General features: G+C 37.1%; 1 pseudogene; it reads left to right on the top strand.

Annotated features, from left to right (window-relative positions):
* Nucleotides 1–7,721: 7,721 nt before the first annotated feature.
* LOC132234432 (mitochondrial inner membrane protease subunit 1-like) lies at nucleotides 7,722–8,234 on the top strand (annotated as a pseudogene).
* Nucleotides 8,235–11,244: the final 3,010 nt, after the last annotated feature.

Below are 11,244 nucleotides of genomic sequence, written 5' to 3'. Positions count from 1 at the left end.
TTAATAGCACATTTTTCCTTCCACTGTGAAATGAAAACTAAAATAAATCAAAGTAGCAACCTAACAGTCCAGAACAGCCCTAGAGTAAAAGTGTAAATAAATGTGCTCAGTGATGAAAGAAAAAGAAATTCAGGTAGAGAAACGTAGTTCAATTCCTGGTTCCTGGGGATTCTGTGTAAGCAAAACCAAAGCACGTTTTATACAAACCTTACTTTAGGATACTCCTTTACTTATTTCTCATAACTGCCAAAAAGTTAAATGAGCATTTACCAAATTTATAAGCTCTAAAGAATCAACTGCATATTTATTTCCATCCAATAACTTGTCAAAAAAGCTAAGACATCAGCAATGAACAAGTAAAGTTTAGAGAGCAATCTAGCCCAGAGTGCTTTTGGGCTTTTTCTATGTTGACTGGACCCAAAGACAGATGATCAACAGGCCCCCACCCTTGATAGATATAATGGAGTTTGAATAAGTCGACAAAAGCTTTGTTGCACTACCCTCCAAGTACCATTTGATTTTCTTGTATGCATCACAACAGACTGGTGCAAACTGGAACTTTATGTAGATATAATTACTAGGATGACCTTTTCCATATCAACATACAGTTTCCCTCAGGTCACCAAACATTCAGTATCTCCTTTATGAAACCCAATCGCTGCCCTTATGCATCCCATATCTGATAAAATACATAGGGAATTCAAGTGGAATTGCAAATTCCCTGGGTTGGTAACTCTAGTGGAAACCTGTTGCATTTTTTCTCCAATCTTCCATACCCCTTCTACAAATGTACTTTAATACTCTCTTGGGAAATTTTATCTTTCCTTGATAGTTGTTTCATTATTCAAGATGGCATGCTTGACCACTGGACTTCCCCTTCAAATCTTTAACATTATAATACTACTTAATACATCTGAATATATATTGACATTGATCTAAGCCAGTGATTCACAACCTTCCTAATGCTGAGACCCTTTAATACAGTTCCTCATGTTGTGGTGACCCCAACCATAAAATTATTTTTGTTGCTACTTCATAACTGTAATGTTACTACTGTTATGAATCGTAATGTAAATATCTGATATGCAGGATGTATTTTCATTGTTACAAATTGAACATAATTAAAGCATAGTGATTAATCACAAAAACAATATGTAATTATATATGTGTTTTCCGATGGTCTTAGGCGACCCCTGTGAAAGGGTCGTTCGACCCCCAAAGGGGTCGCGACCCACAGGTTGAGAACCGCTGAAAGCCCTTTGGTCTCCTTCAACAACCCAACAAACTAGACACTATTATTATCCCCAATTGAAGCAAATCCCTGAGCCCAAGGAGCTAGTGGCTGAGTGGTGACCCAGAATTCAAACCCACTCCTGTCTGAGGTGAGAGCAGATGCTCTTCAGCATTAGGCTATCCCACTTCTCCGTGTATAGGGACCCAACAACAAAGCATCTGGTAGAGGTGATTCACCCCAGTTTCCTGATTAAATGGTTCGTTCCTTCCTGCTGCCTACCTCCCTGAGGCTACTTGGGCTTTCAATTTTCTTCAGATACCATAGCCTTCATTTGTATGACTACACAATAGCCTTCAATTGCACTTCTGGGTATTTATCTGAACAAAAGACAAATCACTAACTCAAAAAGATATATGCACCCCCATGTTCATTACAGCATTATTTACAAAAGCCAAGATAAACAGAAGAATGGATAAAGAAGATGTCTCTCTCTCTCTCTCTCTCTCTCTCTCTCTCTCTCTCTCTCTCTCTCACACACACACACACACACACACACACACACATACACACACACACACACACACACACACAAGGAATATTGCTCAGCAAAAAAAAATGAACAAAATCTTACCACTGTGACAACATGGATGGACCTAGATGGTATTATGCTAAGTGAAATAAGTTAGAGAACAACAAACACTATATGGTTTCAATTACATGTGGAATAAAACAAATGAACAAAGAAAATAAAACAAAACAGATTCATAGAAACAGATCAAATTGATGGTTGTCAGAAGGGAGGGGTGAGGGATAAAGGTGAAAAAGGTGAAGGGGAATATAGTCAATACTATTGTGATAACTTTACACGGTGACACATGATAATCAGACTCAGTGTGTGCTCACATTGTAAGATTTATAAATGTTGAATCACTATTTTATGACACCCTCACCATGTATGTTAAGGGGTGAGCCACTGTGCAGTCCTGGAGTATGGAATCCTGCTGTTCAAGGATAGGGTCAGAGCTCTGCTACTGATGCAAAAGGAGTCGACCCTTTGGTTCTCTCCATGAATCCCTTTCTGGGTCAAAAGGACTGTTTGATTTCCCCAACTTCAAAATCATAGGTGTGTTTCAGCTTTGACCTCCTCACAAAACCCCAGCTGCTGTCAGCATACCCTGACATCCCAACTGGAATACTACAGTTCATGCGTGACCAACCTGATTCAAATTTACCAGTGCCATCAGTGAGGAGACATTGTTTTCTTTCTCAGTATCTAGGCCCATAAACATATAGCAAACATTATTGGTACAATTTTTACTTTGTCCCTTTTAAGAACCACCCCTCCTCCATTCCATGTGCTATTGAGGAGGGTATCAATCCAGGGTCCTAGTTCCCAGCCACAGGGATGGGGCATCTAATCCAGACTGGCCAATTAGAGCATCCAAAAAAACATTGGTGTTCCTTTTAAAATAACTGATGCAGCCACTGAAGAGGAGAGGGTCCTTGGGATTAGGACATGCAAGAATATAACTCTGTAGCAGCTTATAACATCTATGCAAGAGAGGAGAGACCTGAAAACAGAATAGCCTAGCGGAGAGTGGATAGGGAGCCAAGGGGAGACAGATGGCATCATCTGAACCCCTGTATCCTTCATTGCCTAAAGAACTATGGCCTTGATTTCCCTGTTATAATGTTGGTCAGTTTCCCACCATCCCTGTACCCTTTTTTGTATAAATAAGTTTGAGTTGGGCTTTTGTCTCTTGTAACTAAAAAAGTCCTAGTTCATCTTTGTGTGCCTATAAACTAGAATATGTATTTAGGTTTTTCAAGTGTATTATGTTTTGTTTTTCCTTATAATACCAACACAGTTTATAATATCTATCCACCTATCTAACTATACACACACGTTTTCTTTCTATAAGACACTAAACATCTGAAAAGAATTTTAAACCCAGCCATTTAGAAGCATGTGACAATACCATCTGTCTACTGGTTGTCATATGGCTCAAACATCCTCCTTAGTGACTAGAGTTTATGTCTTTTTTATGAAAGGCTTCTAATGAAAGGCTTCGTTATTGTCCCTTACCTAGTTGTCCCTTCAATTAATAACTCGCTTCCATGAAGATGTTTGATGTGATTCTTTTCCTCCATAAACAAAATTAGTTTTTCCAAGAATTCAATGGAGTCATCCAATATTTTAATTTATTTTGTATCTCTCCTCTCTTATAAAACTTAGAAGAAGGTAGTCTTAACAGTAAGTGATGCCTACCTTCATTCACTGAATATGGACAAATTATTAAGATAATTCCCAACAAGAATATCTTCCTATAATTCTATTGTAGACACCTTTTGGATGCTGGCACATGCATTACCTTCTTTGTTTTTCAATGTGTGCAGGTACATTGAGATGACCGCCTGTACTACAGAAGAATGCATATTGAGAAAGACAGGTGGCCTGCCCTATACTCAGTTAACAAGAATCTGGATTCAAATCCAAAACTTCTGGCTCTAACTCCAGTGACATCTTTACTCTGAGCACTTACTCTTTTCTTGAATCCATACACAGAGGTTCTGGTTACACTTTATTAGAAAATAACTTTCCGTCGCATTAACCATTTAGGCAATAACTGCATAACTGCATACCTTCTACTTTTTTACAAACTTGAAAAGACAGTGTTATGATGATGTCCGACAGACCATGATCATGAAAGACACATTTCTTGTCTGAGATTCAACTTAGAAAAAAACCTTAAGTTTAGGTATTAATTCTTGGGAATTGGGAGAAGGGCAAAAGATTCTCTCTTTTCCAGCACAAGGAAACTGGTACACATCTTCCTCGTGTGTCTTCTATCAGGACAGTTAAAGTCTTCTCTGAGCAACCCTGCACAGCGGGGTTATTCATGCTGCCCTTTGATTAGAGGCCCTTTGATTCCCAACCATGTCTCCACACAATGGTTGTTGTTAAGGAATTAGCTCAGAAACTAAAAATACCTTCCTCCTCTGCCTGGACAAACCAGCTGAACTCCAGCTCTGTGAGCAGCCTTGATCTAACGCTGCCTTTTATTATTTATTAATATCTGTGTTCTGTGATCTCAAGTCACCCCCCCACCCCCCCGCCCATGTATTCATGCTCCACAGTGGAGGTTGGGGCCAGAGCAGAGCTCTCCAGGGGGTCTGTGGCCTGACAATGGCTTCAAAGTCTCTTGACTCTCAGTGAAAAGAAGGAAAATCTACATTCTTTGCTGGTGAACAGGATATAAAAACCTTCCCGCCATTTGTCATTTCCGGCCTCCTCTGTAGTGCACATTAAATAAATCTGGTTTAATGTCTCTGGCTTGTGACCTCCTGTCATCTGTAGCAGAACTACGTGGTTTGGTGGCTGAACTCATGTCAGGAAGAGGTCATATTAATCTCAACAGGGAATGTCACTGACCTGACCCTTTTTAAAAGACTCTGAAATAGTGATCATAATCTGTAGTGAATTGCTATGTATTTATTATCTAAGGGTATTTATCATAAATTGTAAACATTTGAATTTTTCCCTTCAAATTATTTTACAATGGCATTTTAATTTGAATTTTGCATATAAGATTCTTGCTTTAGGTTCCTTCCTAGGTTGTAGGGCAAAGGAACATAAGTTTAATACAAGGTGGGCGAAAGTAGGTTTACAGTTGTGAGTACATGAAACATGGGGTTTATTCTTACAGTATTATTTAATAATTATTGTATTATTTTCCATAGGAACAACTGTAAGCCTACTTCTGCGCCCACCCTCCCTCCCATAAAAGCAGCTGGTTTTGGATAATATCAGAAGTGAAAATGATTTCTAATCTTGCCATTATCATATCAAAACAGTATTTTAGTTTTTCTTTCTACATAAAGGTAGATAAAAAAATTTAAGTATGTGGATAATAACCATCCTATATATTTTGCCAAGCCAATATCCATTAGATTTTTTTTAAGCTCATAATACCCACATCATCATTTTGGGGACCAGCAGTTCTCCACTATGGATCCATGGCATCCAGTTCAGGTTGACCCTGTCACCTATTTGTAGAAGAGGAGCATGGTTCAGGTGTGGCTTATCATACCTACCCCAGCCCTCAGGACTAACTAACTCTGGGGAGGGCATGTGACAAGGCAGGCCAATGGTATTCAACCCTAGGACTTCTTTAAGTAAAGCTGACTTTCTACTGGGGTTACTGAGCTGGTGGGATGCGAACTTGGAAATTATGCTATTTATTTTAACAGTTCAAAGGCAAGGCCTGCCTGAGAATAAGCCAAAATGAAAGAAAGCAAAACTGAGAGGCTGAGAGACTCACCAAGTCTTGTGAGGTCCCAAAACGGGCATCCCCTTTGCCAAAAGCACCAGGTGCTCAAGGGCAACACCTGTGTGGACTATGGGAGCCTGTGGGTTTTAGCAGTGCCTCAAGGGAACTCAGGGTGGGCAAACCCACCAGCCTCATGAAAAGCAGATGCCCAAGCTCATTTATGTCCAATTAGATAAGTAATTGTAAGGACAATAATTATTTGATTTGTGAAATTGTGGTTCTGATGTTTTCATCATAAGAATATTGTCATGAGGAGTATTAATATTCTCTGGGATACTTATTGTTATCATATAAGAACCAACACAAGAATAGCAATATTCCTTTCAATTTTTTACATTAAAAGTATAGTCTCACATTGAATGAACTATTCCTACATTACTTATAGTGTGCTAGTGTCAGAGAAGCATGCTGGACTTGGTCCATTACCAATATGTACTTGAATATTTCGTCAATATTCATCTTCTATCAGAAGTCTGTAAATATTCAAGAAATTAACGTCTGCTACAGCCTTGTAACATGCCTACATTTAAGAAAATCTTATCATTGTCCCTAGCAATATTTCAAAACTCACATGAAATTTTGTGAACCAGGCACTTTTAGAACTCTTCACCAGTGTGAAAACTTTATTCTGAATCTGCATATGTGTTCATTATTTCTACATTATTATCTATTTTATATATTTTTTGTGTTCAATACATAAGTTTTGACTATCTCAATAACTCCTGTGATATGTCATATATAAAATATGACTTCACTGAAAATGACAATTTAAAAGTTAGATTTATAAAGTGTCACTTTAAAATCACAATAGGGTCCAGATTCCTAATATATTTAATAGTTGATTATTTGGCAGTAAACAAAATTACTGTAAAGTTACATCTTACCCATAAAGTCTTAAAGTAGCATAGGTATCTAATACTACTGCACTGGACCAGTTAAAAAATTAGGCTTACCAATTATTAAAACATATATCTAGGTCCTGGCCAGGTGGCTCAGTTGGTTGGAACATCATCCCCTACACCAAAAATCTGTAGGCTCAATTCCCAGTCAGGGCACAGGGCATGTATAAGAGGCAACTGATCAATGTTTCTGTCTTACATTGATGTTTCTCTTTCTCTCTCTCCCTCTCTTGTTCCCTCCCTCTTTAAAATTGATAAACATATCCTTAGATGAGGATATAAAAAACACATTTATCTAGTTATCCCTTTAACATTTGTAGCAAAAATATAGAAAATTTTGTAGATGAATTAATCAGTATGATCACTATCTATAATTAATAGTTTTATTCTGTCACCTGAACTACTCAAGTGGCACATACTTAGATTAGAACTAAAACAATTGTTTCAAAAATTAATGGAGTAATGATCTAGGACGGTTTTCTGATCATGACTGTGCCGTGTTTGCTTTTACAATTTTTACATCCAGTTAATTACTCAGAAAGTTTTAAAAAATTAGTTCAGCAGCTGAGTAAATAGCAGTGTTATGTTCCCATATATTCTGTAGATACTGGATTTATTCAGCACCATGGACAGCAAAAGGTCATTCCCTTCTCAATTAGGACTTCTGCATGCTACTAATTAGCTGTGAAAATATAAGACTCATCACCTCTCTTTGGGTACACTGAAAAGAAACTCTATATTCATAGCATTAAAGGTATTACAACTTTTTCTGTTTGGAAAGCAATGGGCTCACTGCTTCATTTAAGGGAGCATATGTCTTCTTTCTCCACAAATATGTAAATTCACTGATTGCAAGGACCTTGTCTTATTTATTGCTGTATCTCCATTGCTCAGCCAACTATGTGGGACATAATAGATTGTTGAATAAACAATTAATGTGGTGCCTCTCTTTGAAAATAGACTAGACTGGTGTAGTTATTTTCATTCAAATAAAAAGTCAGCAAAGAGCTCATAAATTCTACATAACAAACAATCTATAGGGCTCTCAATTCATAAATTCAGTGAGATCATTTTGGGAAACTAAAATGCTTCTAAAGAAAAACACCACTAAAAATACAAATTCTTGGGACTTCTGCAGGATCTGGGAATTGTGAAACCATGGATCATCCATATATGCTTTGAGGCGTTATTATTCCTGGAATGCCTACAACTACCCTAAAAATTTAATATATTGTAGAACAGATCTAAGGCCAATGGTGGCAGAGTCCACATAGATATATGGGTCTTGGTGTTCTGGGGAAAAACTTTTGACTGGTTGACTATATTGTTCAAAAATGATTGTATAAGTCCTTGTGCTTTTGAATATGTTGGTGGTGTTGTCGTGTGTTCTGACCATCACTGGTGCCTACAGTTCAAAATTCAGATATTGTCTTTGCACAAAATCTTAGTCAACATTTTTATGGTATCCAAAGAGGTGACATTATGATTGCAAAAAGTCTCAGTGATCCAAAATCAAATATCTGCAAGAGAGTATGTAATCAATTTGAAAGGAGATCTAATCCTGACCAATAGCCATCCGATTTCTTTAAAAGCCATACTTATGTGCCAATGAGTCATGTGTAGTTAAAAGGTGATAATTTACAGAATTTTAGGTACTACGGACCTATCCCATATGGACTATTAAGAGGACGTATTTTCTTTAAGGTCTGGCCTCTGAGTGATTATGGATTTTTACATGATAGCCTTAATGGCCACATATTTTATGATTAGCAAGTATTTACCCTTTTGCTTTGATTATTGCCTCTTTCAAGTGAATTTATTATTGCCACTGCAACCATGTATTATGTTTTTAAAATATATTTTATTGATTTTTTACAGAGAGGAAGGGAGAGGGATAGAGAGTTAGAAACATCAATGAGAGAGAAACATCGATCAGCTGCCTCCTGCACACCCCCTACTGGGGATGTGCCCGCAACCAAAGCACATGCCCTTGATCGGAATCGAACCCAGGACCCTTGAGTCCGCAGGCCAACGCTCTACCTACTGAGCCAAACCGGTCAGGCAACCATGTATTATTAATAAATTATTTGCTATTCAGTTTTAGCTGTTTTGAATTCTTAAATGTAAAGAACAAGTAATTCAAAATGTATGGATAAAAGTAATCCAAAATAGATCCTCTAAATTTAAAATATATATATTCTCAAAGACATAAATAAAGTGTCTTTATTCTGAGACTATGGGTATCTATAATAATAAAAGCATAATATGCTAATTAGACTGGACAGCCGAATGGCCTTCCAAACAAAGCTGCGCTGCGAGGACCGAGCCCTTTGCACAAATTTCATGCATCGGGCCTCCAGTTACAATATAAGAGGAGATGATGAATAGCAATGTGTCCTGTCATGAACTGTTTGAACCTCCACATGTTGCAGGGATGAGTCGGGATTTATATGCTGGCAGAAATGCATTCATGCCATTGGCATGCATCATGGGAGAATGACTTCAGCTATAAAATAGCTATTAATGACTAGAAGAACATGATGTGTTTCAGCCTAAGGTAAAAAAAAAAAATCAAGATAATGCTGTCACATGACATATCTTTGAACACCCAATGGGGAAAACACACTTTGGTAAAGCTTAGCTGACTAAAAGCATTACACAGAGCTAAAACCTGGCAATACTTTGCATATAACTAGATGCCTTGCCCTAAGCTCTCAGCTACTATGAGCTGAATACTAGCCCTTTGTACCTTGGAAATGAGAATAAAAATATTATTAGTATATCCTGTCACTTTCTGTCAATATCCATAACATTATTTAACCATGACCTACAGAAGTTATTTTTTAACTGTCATTTTTTAAATTAAATCAGATTTTAATAGCCATACAAGTTATTAAGAAATTTTATTCAAATTAAGGATCCATCAATGATGGCCATAACAAGGTTTTTTACAAGCCTTATCGGACCTACAAAATTTCAAAGCAGATCTAAGCAACAAAATATAGAATGTGTTTGCTTCTTCTGATATAGGGCCTGTGTGATTTGTAGTGATGGGGAGATTGATAGTCTGCTTATCTTCCAGACAGTGTCTTCAAGTGTCTCTAAACTCTGATGAAATATGACTTTGGAAATGTCGACTTTAGAAATTCTGAATGAATACTATATACCCTCCTCCCAACATGCGAATGCACATACATATCACATGAAAATTTCCGTTCTGTTTTCAAACTGTGTAAGGTTCCCTTTTCACAGAATATGGATGTACCTGGAGATTATTATGCTAAGTGAAATAAGCCAGTTAGAGGAAGACAAATAACATGTGATCTCACTTATATGAGTCATCTAATGAACAAAATAAATTAATGAACAAAATAGAAACAGAGGCATGGATACATGTCAGAAGGGAGGGAGGAGGTAGGAGACTGGATGAAAGAAGGTGAAGAGATTAGTCAAAGAACATATATCCATAACCCATAGACACAGACAACAGTGTGGTGAAGACCAGAGGGAAGTGGGGGTGGTGGCTGAGTGGGGTGGGCAAAAGGTGGGAGATGGGGACATCTGTAATAGTGTCAACAATAAAATAAAGTAAATAATCAGCTGGTCTTTTTCTGCCACAATGTCAAGCAACTGGTTGATTGATTATTTTTTCACTGAGCTATGCATACAAACCCAAGGCAGTATTTTATTTAAGTCCAAATTATCAGTTAGATCATCATGTGCAACAGACTTAATTCTTTAAAAAATTTAAACTTTTTGGATGAACTTCCATTATATTTTGGTTCCAAGCAGATCTCTATGTAAAAGCACTGATGAAACTGGCTGAATTAAACTCTAGAAGAAAAAAAAATCTACATCAGTAACTATCTCGACAGGTAGTACTAATTTTGGACAAAATAAGCATCAACCCATAAGGAGAAAGAAAGAAATAAAGGCATTACTTATGTCATAAGACAGTGACTGCACTGGTCAGTGAGTAGTGCCAATGTTTCATTTTTCTATCATCACCTTATATTTACTTGTAAGGCAGGAGGATGACATATAAGAAAGAGCATAGAGCTAGCAGACAAGAGAACTTAATGATGAAAAAGCACAGGGCTTTGGAGTCACCCAGACAGATTTGTATCTAGGTTCTTCCAATTTATCTCTGGGCTCATTTAGGCCCCAGGGCTCCACTTCTCTGTCAGTAAATTGGATAATGATAGTATCTAACTACCAAGTTATGAAAAGAGATAACACATAAAAATGTAATTTCACACAGTGCATGACACATAAAGAATACTCATAGCTGATAGCTCCTAATTTTAGTAGACTTAACTATATCATTAACCTACAATGTAATATTTGCTGGTTGATAACAATAGCAAACTAATGCATTCTTACTTTGAGTCAGAGACTACACTAAAATTTTAATCTGAACTAAATTAATATAAAATTAAAATTTCAATATACACTCAATTGCTCTTCTTAATGTTTAGATGAAGAAAACCAAGGCTCAAAGAGGTTAGTAATTGACCCCAGATGACAGATAAGGTATGATTTAAGCCAGAATTTGAATCCAGGCTTCATGTCAGAACACATACATTCACCCCCCCACACTCCCAACTTACCAAAATCTAAAGAAAATAATGCAGAAGAATGTGATTCCTACCTATAAGACACTCAAGAAAAAAAGGGAACTGAAATTTCTTGAATGTCTATCCTGCACGTACTTAACACTGTGCCAATTGTTTGACATGTACAATCCATTTAATTCTCACTAAAATACTGATTTCACCTA

This window comes from Myotis daubentonii, chromosome 5, assembly GCF_963259705.1.
Source record: "Myotis daubentonii chromosome 5, mMyoDau2.1, whole genome shotgun sequence".
Taxonomy (NCBI): domain Eukaryota; kingdom Metazoa; phylum Chordata; class Mammalia; order Chiroptera; family Vespertilionidae; genus Myotis; species Myotis daubentonii.
The sequence above is the reverse complement of the archived record's forward strand: the minus strand, read 5'-3'. Positions and strand labels throughout refer to the sequence as shown.